The sequence below is a fragment of the Dama dama genome, chromosome 13 (assembly GCF_033118175.1).
Source record: "Dama dama isolate Ldn47 chromosome 13, ASM3311817v1, whole genome shotgun sequence".
In the NCBI taxonomy this organism is placed as follows: domain Eukaryota; kingdom Metazoa; phylum Chordata; class Mammalia; order Artiodactyla; family Cervidae; genus Dama; species Dama dama.
The window spans coordinates 50,789,559-50,807,833 of NC_083693.1; the positions used below are offsets into that span (position 1 = coordinate 50,789,559).

Below are 18,275 nucleotides of genomic sequence, written 5' to 3' on the forward strand. Positions count from 1 at the left end.
ACTTTCCTCTATTCCAGTTCTGTTATTTCATTTCACAAAAGTCTATCATGCCAGTTTTCCCTCAGCATTTGCTTCTAGGGAGATAGGGACATTTGAGAAGGAAGAACTCAATGTTGTTCCCTTACTTTGAGAAATGGCCCAATAAATTTGAATTCCCCATAGCTTCTTTTATTCTCAGCCTGGCTAATGCCAAGGGAAAGTCTCCTGATTCTGTCATTTCATTGGGAAAAAAGACCAACAAACCTTCTCTTGAAAAGTGAGTCAGTCATTCAGATTACTTTCTTTAGGTCCAGTGTTAACAATCTCATGACAAAATGCTTTTTTCCCCCTTTTTTGTAGGTTTTTTTTTTTTTTTTGGAAGGGGGCTTATATTTAAAAGGTCAATTAGCTTGTTTGTTAGCTTTCCTCTGATAGTAAAGCCATGAGTAACATAGTTAAATATGGTTGAGAGCTAGAACATTTAGTGGTTCACTGCCTTTGGAAAGTGCAACTGCAGTTTTATCATTTATGAAGATAATTTTCTTTAGTAGTCCAGCATGAGGTTTAGCATTGTCAAAGACAGCTAACTTTACTAGGTAGCCATTTCTAACTGCTGTAGTGTCTTATTAATGCATAAAATCTATTTTAATTTATTCCTAATTAATAATTGAAATATAGTTTTTTGTTTTTAGTGGTTAGTGACTTGCTTTCCTTCTGCTTTTTCTCTTATTTGTTGCTAAGTAGTTTGACACTCATTTGGTTCTCAATTCTTTTCATTTTGGAGATGGAAGACTTTTCTACATAGGAAAACGGCATCATGGAGAATCCTAGAGCCTGCATTCTAAATAGAGGCACTATTATACCCCTGCCCTAGGAGGCAAAAAATTGGTTTTTGCCCAGTAAAAAAAAAAAAAAAATAGAATCCTACTCTTTTGATATTTAAAGTACAGATATACATATAGTATATGTAGAGTATATCTGTGGTAATAAAATTTTATGAATGGTGATTACAAAAATATGTCTAAAAGAGCACTTGAGGGGTGTTGATAACGAAAAACAAGTTGAGAAACACTGATTTAGAGCCAGGAAAGGTGATTTTTAAGAGAGAAAACTGTGATATGAACTGAGAGATTTAGAATAACTGCCTCTGTTAACACTGCGTTATCCTTGTTAATAATCACCAGACCATGGAACAAGCTGACTATGTGAAAGTTTGGTTATTATTTACATCATCCCTTTTGCTTTCTAACCTGTTAGTGTTTATTTAGTTTTTGTTTTCATCCTAGCCTGTTAGTTATTGTAGTTACTATTCATTGTTTTCCAGTGATGATTAAATTATAGAAAAAGATCCCAGTTGGGGTCTGCTGAGTTGTTGGGTAGAGTTGGGAGCTTACAATCATCTATTGTGTTACATTCCAACACAAATGAGTGCTTTCTCCTTTTAAATTCTCAAGCCTGTAATCAGTTCAGTTCAGTTCAGTTGCTCAGTCGTGTCCGACTCTTTGCGACCCCATGAATCGCAGCACGCCAGGCCTCCCTGTCCATCACCAACTCCCAGAGTTTATTCAAACTCATGCCCATCGAGTCAGTGATGCCATCCAGCCATCTCATCCTCTGTTGTCCCCTTCTCCTCCTGCCCCCAATCCCTCCCAGCATCAGGGTCTTTTCCAATGAGTCAACTCTTCGCATGAGGTGGCCAAAGTATTGGAGTTTCAGCTTCAGCATCAGTCCTTCCAATGAACACTCAGGACTGATCTTCTTTAGGATGAACTGGTTGGATCTCCTTGCAGTCCAAGGGACTCTGAAGAGTCTTCTCCAACACCACAGTTCAAAAGCATCAATTTTTTTTGCAAGCCTGTAATACTTCATTAATAAAAAAAATTAGAGCCCTTGGTAATGTCTGGTATGTCTGGTATGCCTCTCATCATTCTTTTGAATAGGACTCTCTTATTCTGAATTTCCAGGGCAGTTTTTACAATCACTTCACTGTCATATGACCTGGCATTATAGCCTTTTCCTTAGTTATATTTACTGTACTTCTTAGCTTCCTAGCTGCAGTGTCTTAGGTCCATAATAACTGGCATTTGGAAGGTACTCAACAGATATTCAATAATATTTCATTAATTTACAAGATAGTTTAAATATAACACAAAAGGGGAATACTGGAAATGATGAAATAATTTAACATTTATATGAAATATTTTTCTAGGTGAGATGCTTTACCCTGGATGAGTGAGGAGCTGTTTTTGTGCAGTAAAAGGAGGAATCCTGCCAGGTTTAGGTATGCTTATCTGTGCAACTGGTGTTTTAAGAAACATTTTCCTCTAGGAAATATTAGTTAAAATATTCCAGAATTTGAACAAGTTGTCATATACTTTCCCTCTATCCTCTGAAGAAAATTTCACCCCCAAAACAGAAGACTTAGACTATAATCTCTGTGAACTGATATAGATGTAATTCCTTGATGTAATAAGCAAAAAAAGTAAAGATAAATAATTATTTATAGTATGTGCCTTTCATGTAATAAAGACAGGCAAGAAAGAAAATATTCATTTGTGAAAAAAGAAATACAAGATGGATAAACCAGAAACAAGTAACAGCTTGTTTCTTCACAGGAGTGCAGCTTAGCAATTTTAAGTCATCAGTGGATGCTAAAACTAGTAGAAAAAGTATTTGCATAAATCAAAGTATCTCTCTATGATATACTTATTAATTTCAAAGAGAAAAATAGTAACTTTATAGTGGAGAAAGCTGGCAGACACCCCTTAACCAAATGAACAAAATTAGTATCATCAGTAAATATTGACATATTGACATCGTGTGTCTCCTCTGCTCATACACTGAGAAAAGTACGAAATCAAATCTCTGGTATTCTGGACAGAATTGAAAACTTGTATTTAATAATGAGCAAACATCAAACAAACCAAAATTGAGGTTCATTCTGCAGAATAACAGGCCAATATTCTTCAAAATTGTCATGGTCATAAAAGACTTGAGAGCTGCTCCAGGGTGAAGGAGACTATGGAGACATGACAAGTAAATGCACTGTATGATCTTAAACTGGACCTAGACTGGAAAAAGGACATCAGTGGAGCAAATGACAAAATTTGAATCAGGTTTATCGATTAGATAATAAAATTTTATCAATGTTTATTTTCTTATTTCGACAGTTGTACTGTGGTTGTATAAGATGTTAACATTTGGGGAAAAGAAGGGAAGAAGGAATTAATTGGAATTATTTGTCCTATTTTGCAACTCTTTTGTAAAGCAAAGTGAAAAGTTAAAGTTTAATTTTTTAAATTCAAATTTTAAGAAATTAAAGAAAAATTGTGGCAAGGAGATATTTAAGGACAAATATGGGTTCTAGTCCTCTTCTTGGCTATTACTATTTCTTTGTATGACTAATAATGATAAAAAGTAAGAAAGTGTTCTTTAAAAATTGATTGATAAACACTTGAGATTTGTCATGTATTTAAAATTCTAACTGTTGAATATATGAGTAAATAATAGCATGAGGTGTGGAAATTAACTGGAAAAGAAATGTTTTAAAGAGAAAACAAATCATGTAGAAAACAGCTACCTTCAACCACGTTCCTCAGGTTTCAATTACTGCATATTTAAAATCAATAACCACCAAGCACTCTCTTCTACAGAGTCACGTTAAATGATAATATTTAACATAGGTGCATGAAGTCTGCTTACTCAAGTATGAAACTCACAGTTGTCAGTATAACATTCATTAAAGTGATCTTCGAGCAACAGGTGAAATTGAAAGCCATTTGACACTGGTATTTCAGAAGTGTTTCTGATACTTTTCTTCCAAGATGATTTTCTGCTAGAAAGTTTACTTACTGAGCATTCACGATGTGTTGTATGCCACCCACAAGGGATACACTCTTTGCTTGATTGAGGCGAATGTTTTAAACTTCCAAAGATTTAGGATTCCAAAGGAGTCTGGCAAATATGTTATAATATTAGGGAGATTAAGTTCCCAAACTGGGACCACTGGGGTGGTCTTGCAGTTCTACAGGGTGAGATGAAGCATCAGACTCTGAGTCTCAAAAAGAATAAAATAACAAACTTTTTGGGACAGGAAATGTGGGGTCACTGGTGCATGAAAGCAAACAGACTAAACAGTAATCAAGATGACCTACTCTTGAAGAAATTTATACTCATATCACACAACAGCTCTCTTTCCCTCTCTCTTCTCTACACCTGGATGCAAACACCTGCACACACACAGATGCCCCTGAACCTGGCTGCAGCTTGTTTACTTGTTGCATGTGTCTGTTCTTGCTGGGGTGACCTTTGGTTCTAGTCAACTGAAACATGTAGTTTTCTTAAGTTTACTTTTGTTATTTGGTGGGAGAAGCAGTTCCTGTAAATATGGCTTTATTTTTATATAAAAGTCACTGTATTTGTCATTCTTAGCAACTAAAGGAAAAGGAGAAAGAAGACCCTTACCTCTGAAAAATTGTGGGGCAGAACAGTTTTGTCCTTGTGAAAAATCAGGCATCTGCTTGATAGCATCATTTGTCATAGAGTGGACTTGTACAAGTTAGGGCCACCTTAGTTTCATTTCATTTCAAGGCCCCAGTTAGGGCCTTGGTTACCACAAATTAGGAGTTGACTTCAGGAATTACTTAATAACAGCATTAGCCTAAAGCATCTGTCCTCACCTTTTCTAGCCAGGGCTCAGAGCAGATCCTGTTCATACCTACTATATACAATCATGGGAAACCCAGACACATACTCTGTCTCCATTAGGCTAAATATAACTCTGTTCCCTTTTTTCTCCACCTCTGAAAGCACATGAGAAATAAAAGTAACAGGTTTGTAGTGATAACCTTGAACCTGCTTTCGTTTATTAAGTGGTGAATTATTTGCATATGTTAGTATTTTATAATTGGTAGCAAGTTACTTTCAAAATATGTCAATTGTGTCTGAGCCCATGCACTGAAGTGGAGTATTCTGCCCTGGGGGAAACTGCTGCTTTGGTATACAAGTGAAATGCTATGTTATCTGTGTTGACTTCTAAGGGTTGGCCAGAAACTTAACTTTCCCCTCCTTATTTATCTTTCAAAGCCTTCCTGGAGTATCACCTCCATCCTTCACATCTCAGGTGGATTTCATTGCTTTGGTGTACTGCACGTTTACAGTGTGGGCGTGTGTGTCTGTTATTGCCCCCTGCCCCTTGCACTGTGCTCACCTGTTCACATATCTGTCCTCCATTTCACTGTGGGTCCTTGAGATGAGGACCCACCCTCATTGTACTCTCTTTGCTTAACATTACCTGGCTTAGAGTTGTTGCTCTAACTAATATCTAGTAAGCTATAGAAATAGCTCCAGGATATATTATTTGTGAGTGAAATATGTCATTAATTATCTATAAGGAGTATTCATGTAACATTGGGGAAATGGCCAAAAGACCTCAGCTATTCCTTAGAAAATTGTATTGTCAGGGATGGGAAAAGTAGAATAATGGTATAAGAAATAAAAGGAAATAGTTTTTATTTTTCACTCTACTCCTGAGTTTTCCTGTGAGATCTGATAACTTTCCCTCCAAGCTAATTACTGTTCAATGCTAAGGGCTGGAGTTTGTGGTTTTGACTTTCTAGACTCGTGATATTTAGCTTTAATTGCCATGTCGAGAACAGATGATTTCCGTTACTGAGAGGATGTTCTTGGAAATGAGTTGACACCTATCAGTCATTCCTCTTTTCTCCTCGTTAGCCGAAACCCTGACTTTCTTTTGACATCCACCCTCCACGTGGGAGTGGGGGCAACTGACTCCACCCACAGATGTGGTAATGGGCCTGACTGTTCATTCCCATCCTTTCTGCCAGTAATTGGTTCAGGAATGACTTCATGTTGTAATTTGGATCCATGATAAAAGAGAGGAAAGGTGTGCTGGAGACTTCTGGGAAAGTTTTCCCTCACTCTTTTGGGAGTTGCCAGGAGTGAGCCCTCTCTCTCCCACTGGAGGTTTTTGTGTGCAGCTGTGAGGTGGAACTGCTGTGACATCTCACTGACCACCTGGGAGCGGGGTGGGATTAATAGAATTCTGGGAAAACCCAAGTCAGGGCTGGTGGGTTAGGCCAGTGGGGGAACCTGCCCTATGCTAGTTTTCCAATTAGGTGAGCCAGTCAACGTTCTCATTGTTTAAGCTAGTTTGATAAGTGTCTGCTGTGACTTGCAGCCAAAAGGGTTATAACTTGTTAGCAAAACAAAAATTCTCTAGTTTTGAAAAGGTGGAAAGTGGAAACAAAGCAAGACAGTTTGACAGGTGGCAGAGCTTTAAAAAATCAGTTCACTTAAACCAGTGCTTCTCAAACTTGAATGTACATTAGAATCACCTGAAGAACGTTAAATTGCTGAGAATCAGTCCCAGAGTTTCTGATTCCTTAGCTCTGGGCAAAGACGGGGACTTTTCGTTTTTAACAAGTTCCCCAGTGGTGTTGATGCTCCTGGTCCAGGGACCACCTTTGAGAATGACTGCCTTCCAGTTCCAAGTATTCTGCCTTTCTTGCCAGGATATCCACGAGTTGGGGGCAGGGCCATGGTGCCAAGAAATGAACTCTGGCTGTTTCTGGAGGAGCCACCAAGTGCCTCAAAACAAGTAAAGCCACATAATGGGCCAACTTACAATTGTGGTCATCTTTTTTTTTTTTTTTCACTTGTTTATTTCCTTTCAGTTTATTGAGATGTAATTGACATACAGCACCATATAAGTTTAAGGTACAGCATAATGATTTGGCTTATATACATCATGAAATGATGATCACAATAACTTTAGTGAACATCCTTCATCTTGAATAAATACAAAATTAAAGAAATAGAAAAATATATTTTTCTTTGTGATGAGATGATTGTCTTCTTAAATGAACCATCTTCTTCATGAGAAGAGGATTTGTGACTTAGATGATTTAACACACAGCTCTAAATAGGCTGTAGGTACTCAACAACCCTTGATTAACCTACTGGAAGGAAAGAGCTCTCTGCCAAGCGTTTGTGGTTGGATGTTCTAAGATGAGAGTAGGTACAGTACAGGGAAGGCTAAAACTAGCACAGGCCGATTATGTAAATAAGAGTTCACTTAGTTGCTATGAAACTATCAACTTGGGAAACAGTAGTACTGGGATCTCCTCTTTGAAGCCTCAGGCTTCTAAGCGGAAAACTAATCATCCGTCGCTGTTCTACCTTTCACACTAACCACACAGTAAATCTCAGATGCCACTCTACTAGCTTGGCAGTGTTGCTTGTGCCTTTAATCACTTATCCCCTGTGTAGACACATCTATTCCAGGTTTATATTAAAGGAGACCTTTGTGTTACAGATAGATAAGGAACTCTGACTTTGTAAGAGAAGAGAATCTTCCTGCTCTTCATGTGGCTTGCGTTCAGACAAATAACTGCTTCGTAAACAAGGAACATAATTGGTGTTTGTACAAGGGCCAGAAGTGCTTCTTTGCTTTCTTTCCCAGCAGCAAACACAGGTCCCAAATGCAGTGAGGTTCTGCCTGTCTCCAGTGATGGAAGGAAATCTGCAGTGGGCAGGCACGAGGCCTTCTCCCTGGTAGGAAGAGAGTCACAGCTTCCTCCAAGCCTTTATTTAAACCAGGAGTTCATTCTCCCTGAGGCAGGGTCAGGCAAGGGCTTCTTGGCTTTAACTTGCCTTTTGTGGTGTCTTTGGCATCAGGTTTTGCCAAGTGATTCACGCATTCTGGAAATGCAGGGAGGAATGTGAAGGAGCAGCCTTTCCCTTAGCCAGGAATGGATTAAGACAGAAGCATCCAAGTTGATGAGCATAGTTTGATGCAATCCTTTGCTTTTCAGCCATCCACTTGTTATGTGCAGGCTTCTCCCATGGTTTCAGGCTTCTGCTAGGTCTAGCAGCAGAAGGGGTGTGACAATCTCTGTGAATAAGTACACTTATGATGGTTACCGAACTGCAGGCCTTCACAGAAGCGTTTCTCCAACACTGGAATTGAATTTGTATTTGGTACAAATTGATGATATTCTGCAACTTGCATTTTCCCCTTTTTATATTTCTGCAAGTTATTAGAAATAAATTTTAAGGGAAATGCTCCTTATCTAGAAAACCAGAACAAAAAGTTTTAAGTTTGATAAAGAAAACTCACTTTGCTAAAGAGAGGGTTTGAGTTTAATATAGTATTTTCTGAAATGCTTGCCTTTGTTGTGAAATACCATGAATGTAAGTATTAAGCTGAAAGGTAAAGACATTCTGCAGGGCAAGAGATTTCATAAAGCTTTTCATCAAACATGCCCTCCGTATTCTTAAAAACATCATCACCGGTCATTTAGCTGTTGTTCAACTTCTCAGCACGTTACAGCAGGCGACAGGAACAAACCTTTCTATGTCGTGGTAGGGGTAGGATTGGATACAGTATAAAGCAGGGCATTTTGGTGATCCCTTAGATTCTCAAATTACAAAATGCTTTGTGGAGCAATGATATTAACCTTATGCTTTTCTTGCCTCTCTGACAACTTCTGTTGCAACCCAGGATGATTTCTCAATGAGGTCATACATTTCTTGTTAAGAATGATGTGTGTGTGTGCTCAGTTGTATGATAGAGGTTGGAAATTTCCTTGTTGCATATCTTTTTCAAATCTGCTTGGTTATTTTATTTTTTTTGATAGTATCGTGTTCCTTTCTCATATTTTTAATTCTTTCTTTTACTTCTAAAAATAATTTAAAACCTCCTGTTCTGATAATTCTATTATGTGAAGTTCATATTTGTTGTTTCTTTGAACTTTCAGCTGTGGTGACATTTCCTTCAGGTTTTGTGATTTAGGATTTTGAGCTCTTGTCTGTGAGAACCCTGTGTGGCCTGAGATGGGAATATGTCTTTACAAAGAGGCTTCCTGGTTTCTTTGGCCAGGACCTCAGGGTCAGTGACAATCTGAAAACCAATTTTTATGTTACTTTCTCTGATTTATTGCCCTTGCTAGTAGCGTAAATCCATATCTCAAACTCACTGTGAGGGCAAGCCTCTTGTTGCAAATTATCAGGGGAGATTTTTTTTTTTGGTCCCCCTTAGAGTTCAGCCTGAGGGAGAGGAGTTTCCTTGTCCTCCATCTGTAGATCAATTTTTTGTTTTTTTTTTTAGTCTACCTGTTCTCAGAGTGTAGCCCTTTTAGGATACTGGCTCAATGTAAGAATCTTAGTTCTCTCACCCCATCTTGTGGCCACCCCATGTATCATTTACATGCAAGCCCCTTTCTTACTGAGAATGGCAGTGACCTCTGTCTAGAATAACAGGAACTTGAGTACCTGTTTTTGAGATTTCTCTCAGTTTTGGGCCTTTGGGGATTTCCTTTCCATTTCTGAGAGAAGAAAAATGTCTGTTGTATTTTTGGGCCATCTCTTTAGGCTTGGTTTACTCTGAACTCTAAGAGGCAGTTAAGAAGTATCCTCAGGGAAGCCTCATAACCTGGCAATTTCTTAGAATTCCAGGACCCAAGGAAGACTATAGATTTGAGGATATTTCTCTGATCAATCTTCATTTAAATATGAATATCAAGGAGCTCAGAGCCTCCCTAGAATATAGAGACTAGGGCAATCTCCATCTTTCAGGTCTGAAATGAAAAGTAGGTTAGAGTCAGAAGGCCTAAGTTCAGATCTTGACTTTGCTCTGTAAAATTGGATGTTTACTTAAATTGCTTGAACTTCCATTTCTTAAGCTGTAAAATGGAGACAGTAATACCTGACAGAGATACTGTATAGTGTTAAAGGGTATAGTGAAAGTAAAATAAAAAGTTGGAGTGGAGCAAGCATTCAAAAATGGTAGTTGAATAAACTCTTTGGTTATCTTAATGGTTGGTCTGATCCATCAACCATTGTCCTGGTCATTGTGGTTGGGAATCCAACACCCATTCTACTCTAGTCTAAACCAGTGGTTCACAAACTGAAGTGCATCTGAATCACCTGGAATTCTTGTTAAAACACAGATTGCTGTGCTTCAATTCAGGAGACTCTGATTCAGTGAGTCTGGAGCTAGTCCTAATAGTTTACCTTGTTCTCATGTACTATTCAGAGAAGGCAATGGCACCCCACTCCAGTACTCTTGCCTGGAAAATCCCATGGACGGAGGAGCCTGGTGGGCTGCAGTCCATGAGGTCTCTAAGAGTCGGACATGACTAAGTGACTTCACTTTCACTTTTCACTTTCATGTGCTGGAGAAGGAAGTGGCAGTCCACTCCCGTGTTCTTGCCTGGAGAATCCCAGGGACAGGGGAGCCTGGTGGGCTGCCATCTATGGGGTCACACAGAGTTGGACATGACTGAAGTGACTTAGCAGCAGCAGCAGGTACTATTGATGGATCAGGGACTGCACTTTGACAACCACTCACGTTCTTCCCACTGGTGGTTGGTTTTGGAAGGGGCACATGATCTGAATCTGCTGGAAGAGATGCAAGGGGAAGTCTGCTGCAAGCTTCCAGGAAACATCCCCTCAATCCTGAGAGAAAAACAGGAAAGCCTAGATCTGTTTTTCCTCTGGCCATGCTGTCAGGACATGATGCCTGGAAATGCTATAGGCATGTTGCCTTCATCCTGAGGATGAAGCCAATCTAGGGTAGAGAGCAGAGCCAAGTGAATCCCAGGGCAGCAGAGCTAGAATCCTGATAGTTTCTTCTTGGCTAGGTGCTACTCTGCCTCTGTTATTTATCATGTGGGGTATTGTATAAATGGTGGCGGGGGGGGGGGGGGTGGGCGGGGAGGAAAAAACTTTAAAAAGTTTTAAAGTACACTTTGAGTCAAGAGTTCCCTGGTTGTTTACCACCCAAAATATTCTAAGTGATGTAGCATGTATTAGTTTGTTGGATCTTATTCTCACTACCCCCAGCTATAGAGTGTCAAAGTATGAGTTCATTTAAAATTATGCTTTCATTTCTGTTTTTGACCTCCTTGCTTTCTATGATACTTTCTTCTCCACTGTACCTCTCCCTCCCACCCTCCAATTTTACCCAGTCCTCTGGGGATATATTCCAACACTGTCAAACTGTGAATCTCTTGAAAGGAGGCAACCACTCCAAACTTGCATCTACTTTTCACATATGAGATGGTGGTATCCATTTCTGGTTGAATGTAGGATGACCATTTTGCTGGATGTCTTCTTCCTTGTATTCTATTTCTGTAAATTAAATTACTTTTTTTTTTTTTTGCAACCCTAGCTAATTAGTAACTTAATCTCTTTTCAGACTTTTAATTCCATTTTCTAGAATTTCCCAATCAAGTCAACATTGATTCTACCGGAATTTTAACTATACCCTGTCCTTCTGTTGTGTGGAATTTTTGCTGGAAGGAATTGCAGCAAGAATCAAGGCTGTGTGATGTAAATACCTAAATCCTGCATCGTCACTAGGGCTGCAAAGAAAAGGAAAAGAGAGCTCTCTAGGGAGCTGAGCCAGCTCAGTACCTCCACATGGAGTCTGAGAAAAGGAATGGTGATTTTACCCCCTTCTTTTTAATCCCAGTTTGGACAGCTTCTTTATTCAGAACATCAAGGACTGTTGACAGTTGAGTGAAAAGAATAGGGACTCATAGGATTGCTAATGAGATAGAAAGCCACCTCAGAATCAAAATAAATTTCTATCTGTTGGGCTCCTCTGGCCAGGCAGGGGGAGATGAGTTAAGAGCGGTAAGCCAGTTTCTACTGACAGATATCCTTGTCCTGGTGAACAGTGTTATGCGCCATCTATTAATAGTTGGCTTCTGAGAGGACAGGCCAAGGGCTGCCAGCTGTGTGCTGTCCTCCCAGCTGAGAGCTGGGCCGAGGTGAGCATGTTGGCAGGAAGCACAGTATCTGGTTGGAAAATAAGATTCTTAACAATTGCACAGTATTTCTCATAAAAGTAATTTTCTTAGCCTATAAATCCAGGCAAGTGTTACAAGGAAGAATTCTATTATTTTCTGATATGAAATGCCATTTCTCACTTTCTCTGCAATCCTAATCAGCTCTCTAGACCACATCATGTTCCAAGTCTTCTTTTAAAGCCTTGCCTGACAACTCAAGCTAGAATTATTATTTCTTTCTTTAGAGTCCCTAGAGAAGTAATGACCCTACTCTTATCTTGTCTTATTTTGCAAACTTGACCATACAGCTCTTTGAAGGCAGGAACTATATTATATGTCTTTTCTTAGACTCTTCACACAAGATTCAGCACAGTGCTTTGAATGTAGAAGTCATCCAGTGAAAATATTGGTTTATCAGTTGATTCTTGTTTTTTTAATTTAATGAAGTATATACAGCATTGTAGACTTAGGATTCATTTAAAAAGAGAGTTTTCTCACATAAGGCCTATGGATGGACATCTGGGCTTCTGCAAACTCCCTGAAATTGAATGCAAAGTACATACTTTCTGGGGAAAGGGACCATAGCTGTCAGCAGATTCACAAAGAGGTTCCTGATTCTCTCCTAAATGATGAGAATTTATTTATTTCCTTTTCTGCTGACAAAACTAGGTCTTAATGCCATGTCTCTGACTATACCAGTAAGAGTTCTCTTGGGATGCCTCAGTTCCCATTTTTAGTTGTTGTTCCTAAAAGAGAAGCAGAGATTAAATGGAATTCATATGTTGTGATAAGATGATATAGTTTTCAATTGCACACCAATAAAAGGATGGTTTTTCTAAGTTCCAGTAGAGATGGTATGTCTTGGTGATTTGATATATGGGTGCTAAGCCAGATGACCCTCTCTTGAATCCCAGCTGTCACTTACTAGCTGTGTGACTTTGGAAAAATTACTTAAATTCTCTGAATCCCAGTTTCTTCATCTGAAAATTGGGAACAGCAATAGTTATCTAATTCCTAGGATTGTTCTGAAGATTAAATAAGTGAATGCATGTAGAACATTAAAAACTGTGCCTTACAAACATAGTAAGTGTGATGCATTAGCTTTTTTTTTTAAAATTATTGCTATTGTTGTTGTTGTTCAACTCTACTTCTCATTGTCATCAATGCAGATTAGTTAAGGTAATTGTTTCTTCAGTGGCCATTTCCACCATCAGATTCTCTCCTGAGTAATTCCATTAGAGTCACATCAGATTGATGAATTGCTTTGCAGAAATCATATAGTTTTGCTCTTTATCAGGTATAATTCTGTTTCCTTGCTTGAGTTTGCTTGGCACTCTGATGTCAAATCCTCACACTGTGAGAGTACTTAAGTCATTTAAACATTATAAAGGCAGAGAACAGAGATGAGTGTGCCTTTTCTCCCACATGTTTTTTTTGAAAATTATTAACAAAAGTGTTCAATCTAAGAAATACTTTTAGTAGAAAATTTTAGCTATGTTTTTGGTTGCTGTTAACTTGGAAATGGATGAAATGAAATGCAGAGGATGTTGACAGATTAAATTCAGTACTGTCTGTAATTAATTCTTCCCATTAACCTTAAGATTCAGTTCAGTTCAGTTCCTCAGTCATGTCTGACTCTTTGCGACCCCATGAACTGCAGCATGCCAGGCTTCCCTGCCTATCACCAACTCCCGGAGCTTATTCAAACTCATGTCCATTGAGTCAGTGAGGCCATCCAACCATCTCAACCTCTGTCATCCCCTTCTCCTCCTGCCGTCAGTCTTTCCCAGCATCAGGGTCTTTTCTAGTGAGTCAGTTCTTCACATCAGGTGACCAAAATATTGGAGTTTCAGCTTCAGCATCAGTCCTTCCAATGAATATTCAGGACCAATTTCCTTTAGGATAGACTGGTTGGATCTTCTTGCAGTCCAAGGGCCTCTCAAGAGTCTTCTCCAGCACCACAGTTCAAAAGCATCACTTCTTTGGCACTCAGATGTCTTTATAGTCCAACTCTCACATCCATACATGGCTACTGGAAAACCCATAACTTTGACTAGATGGACCTTTGTTGGCAAAGTAATGTCTCTGCTTTTTAATATGCTGTCTAGGTTGATCATAGCTTTTCTTCCAAGGAGCAAGTGTCTTAATTTCATGACCATCTGCATGGTCATGTCTTCAGTCACCATCTGCAATGCTTTTGGAGCCCCCCAAAATAAAGTCTGTCACTGTTTCCACTGTTTCTCCTTCTATTTGCCATGAAGTGATGGGACCAGATGCGATAATCTTAGTTTTCTGAATGTTGAATTTTAAGCCAACTTTTTCACTCTCCTCTTTCACTTTCATCAAGAGGCTCTTTAGTTCTTCTTCACTTTCTGCCATAAGGGTGGTGTCATCTGCATATCTGAGGTTATTGATATTTCTCCTGGCAATCTTGATTCCAGCTGGTGCTTCATCCAGCCCAGCATTTCACATGATGTACTCTGCATATAAATTAAATAAGCAGGGTGACAATATACAGCCTTGAAGTACTTCTTTCCCAATTTGTAACCAGTCTGTTGTTCCATGTCCAGTTCTAACTGTTGCTTCTTGACTTGCATACAGATTTCTCAGGAGACAGGTCTGGTATTCCCATCTCTTTAAGAATTTTCCAGTTTGTTCTGATCCACACAGTCAAAGGCTTTGGCGTAGTCAGTAAAGCAGAAGTAGACGTTTTACTGGACTTATGTTGCTTTTTTGATGATCCAGTGGATGTTGGCAATTTGACCTCTGGTTCCTCTGCCTTTTCTAAATCCAGCTTGAACATCTGGAAGTTCATAGCTCACATACTGTTGAAGCCTGACTTGGAGAATTTTGAGCATTAGTTGGCTAGCGTGTGAGATGAGTGCAACTGTGTGGTAGTTTGAACATTCTTTGGCATTGCCTTTTTTGGGAAGATTAAGATTAGCCCTTTTAAAAGGGATTGATTAATCTCAGAATGTGTAAGTTTAAGAACATGGCATGACTGTTGAACTCTTAGATCCTAATTTGGAGAGATGCAGAAAAGTGATAGTGATTTTTGTGGAGGGAGATGTTGTGCTAAATGAGGCAATTTGTCCAGTGTTATTTTTACAAGGTGACTGGCAAACTTTGGAGAAGGGAAGTGATGTATAGAGGCTCTGCTGCAGCAAATCATCAGCTAAGTGCACATCCACTTTCCCCTGAATATTGAAAGTGTAATTAAACAACTGATATCAACTACTCCATTCCCAGGATCCTAAGACCCTATGGAATTAGAATATACATATTTAAGGAGGAGAAAAATTTCTGTTTGAGATCTAGGATAATGAAGAGTTGTGTTGGAAATTGGATTTATAAGAAGTAAGAATATATATTAGTTAGAGTCTTAGTGGAAAATAGTTGACTCCTACAAAGTGGGTAATTTTCAGAGAGTTTAAATAAATCTAAATGTATAAAGGTATAGACAGGATATCCAGAAATGACAGGGGGTAGTGTGGTATCCTCAGGCTACTGAGGAATGAGGGCAGTGCCTGTCCATCCTTGGGTCTGAATGAGCAGGTAATAATCACAAATGAAAGAAGGAGACAGAGAGAGGGAGAGAATGAGTTGGATGGGGGAAGAATGACTTTGGCCAAAGTCAAAGGATGGTGGGAATGTAAACTGGTATAGCCATTATGGAAAGCAGTATGGAGATTCCTTAAAAAAAAAAAAACAAAAAAACCTAAAGAAATAACTACCATATAAGTCAGCAACTCCACTTCTGATATATATCTGAAGGACTGGACATCACTGTAGTCATATCCCTATGCCACTGCATCATTATTCACAGTAACCAAGATATGGAAACAGCCTAAATGGCCATCCATGGGTAGATGGATAAAGAAATGTGGTATATTGGAATATTATACAATGGATTACTATTCAGCCATGTAAAAGAAGGAAATTCTATCATTTGTGACAAACTGGATGGTTCTAGAGGATATTATACTAAGTGGAATAAACCAGACACTGAAAGACAAACATCATTTTTTTAAAAAAAATATGGAATGCTTCACAAATTTGCATGTCATCTTATGCAGGGACCATGCTAATCTTCTCTGTATGTTTCCAATTTTAGTATATGTGCTGCAAAGCGAGCACGACAAACATCATTTAATCTTACTCATATATGGTATCTGAAATAAACTTACTCAGAAAAAGAGGGTAGAACTGTGGTTGTCAGGGGCAGGGGGTAGGGGAAATGGGGAGATACTGATCAAATAGTACTAAATTTCACTTATGCAAGATGAATAAGTTTTTAAGATCTGATGTTCAGCATGGTGATTCTAGTTAATAATAATGTATCATGTATTTGAGAATTGCCAAGAGAATAGATCTTAAGTGTTCTCACCATACACACACACAAAGTAAATACATGAGGTGATGCATAGGTAAATTGACTTGGTTAGGGGAATCATTTCACAATGTATACATATTTCCAAAGATCATGTTGTGCACCTTAAGTTTTTTTTTTGAAAAATTATTTATATATGTGTTTTGACTGTGATGGGTCTTTTTTGCTGCACACAAGCTCTCTTTAGTTGCAGTGAGCAGGGGCTGCTCTTCATGTGGTGCGTGGGCTTCTCATTGCGATGACTCTCTTGTTGCCGAGCACAGGCTCTAGGTGCACAGGCTTCAGTAGTTGCAGCACATGGGCTCAGTGGCTGTGGCTGTCAGGCTCTAGAGCACAGTGATTGTGGCATAGTAGTCCCAGCTGCTCGTCGGCCTGTGGGATCCTCCCGGACCAGAGATCAAACCAGTGTCCCCTGGACCGCAGTGTGGATTCTCAACCACTGGGCCACCTGTGCACCTTAAATTTATACACTGTTTATCTGTCAATCATATTTCAGTAAAGCTGGGGAGAAATGTCAAAGGATGTTGTTAGAGTAGGGCAAGTCTGCAAGGAAAGGAAGAGATAAATGCCCCGATCTCCTTCTTCTTCTTTCCTGATCCCCACCAGTGGTCCAGTAAGAACCCAGTAAGAAGCCAGAGGGCAGAGGAGACTGTTATATGCTCCAAAGAGGTAATGGTATACCAGGCATTTTTGACACTCAGAACAGATAATTTTTATTTTTTATTTTTTTTCCATTTATTTTTATTAGTTGGAGGCTAATTACTTTACAATATTGTAGTGGTTTTTGCCATACATTGACATGAATCAGCCATGGATTTACATGTATTCCACATCCCGATCCCCGCTCCCCCCTCCCTCTCCACCTGATCCCTCTGGGTCTTCCCAGTGCACCAGGCCAGAGCATTTGTCTCATGCATCCAACCTGGGCTGGTGATCTGTTTCACCCTTGATAATATACATGTTTCGATGCTGTTCTCTCGAAACATCCCACCCTCGCCTTCTCCCACAGAGTCCAAAAGTCTGTTCTGTACATCTGTGTCTCTTTTTCTGTTTTGCATATAGGGTTATCATTACCATCTTTCTAAATTCCATATATATGCGTTAGTATACTGTATTGGTCTTTATCTTTCTGGCTTACTTCACTCTGTATAATGGGCTCCAGTTTCATCCACCCCGTTAGAACTGATTCAAATGAATTCTTTTTAATGGCTGAGTAATATTCCATGGTGTATATGTACCACAGCTTCCTTATCCATTCGTCTGCTGATGGAGATCTAGGTTGCTTCCATGTCCTGGCTATTATAAACAGTGCTGCGATGAACATTGGGGTGCACGTGTCTCTTTCAGATCTGGTTTCCTTGGTATGTATGCCCAGAAGTGGGATTGCTGGGTCATATGGCAGTTCTATTTCCAGTTTTTTAAGAAATCTTCACACTGTTCTCCGTAGCGGCTATACTAGTTTGCATTCCCACCAACAGTGTAAGAGGGTCCCCTTTTTTCCACACCCTCTCCAGCATTTATTGCTTGTAGACTTTTGGACAGCAGCCATCCTGACTAGCGTGTAATGGTACCTCATTGTGGTTTTGATTTGCATTTCTCTGATAGTGAGTGATGTTGAGCATCTTTTCATGTGTTTGTTGGCCATCTGTATGTCTTCTTTGCAGAAATGTTTGTTTAGTTCTTTGGCCCATTTTTTGATTGGGTCATTTATTTTTCTGGAATTGAGCTGCAGGAGTTGCTTGTATATTTTTGAGATTAATCCTTTGTCTGTTGCTTTGTTTGCTATTATTTTCTCCGGCTGTCTTTTCACCTTGCTTATAGTTTCCTTTGTTGTGCAAAAGCTTTTAAGTTTCATTAGGTCCCATTTGTTTATTTTTGCTTTTATTTCCAATATTCTGGGAGGTGGGTCGTAGAGGATCCTGCTGTGATTTATGTCAGAGAGTGTTTTGCCTATGTTCTCCTCTAGGAGTTTTAAAGTTTCTGGTCTTACATTTAGATCTTTAATCCATTTTGAGTTTATTTTTGTGTGTGGTGTTAGAAAGTGTCCTAGTTTCATTCTTTTACAAGTGGTTGACCAGTTTTCCCAGCAC

At 39.2% G+C, this 18,275-nt stretch overlaps 1 protein-coding gene and 1 non-coding gene across 2 annotated transcripts in view; one reads left to right on the forward strand and one right to left on the reverse strand.

Moving 5' to 3' along the window:
- Positions 1-18,275, forward strand: part of AKAP6 (A-kinase anchoring protein 6) — a 588,857-nt gene that overhangs the window by 171,443 nt on the left and 399,139 nt on the right. The gene's annotated exons all lie outside the window — the stretch shown is intronic.
- On the reverse strand, positions 15,828-15,932 carry LOC133068770 (U6 spliceosomal RNA). The gene has a single exon (XR_009695716.1). It is a non-coding gene; the product is annotated as a U6 spliceosomal RNA (small nuclear RNA).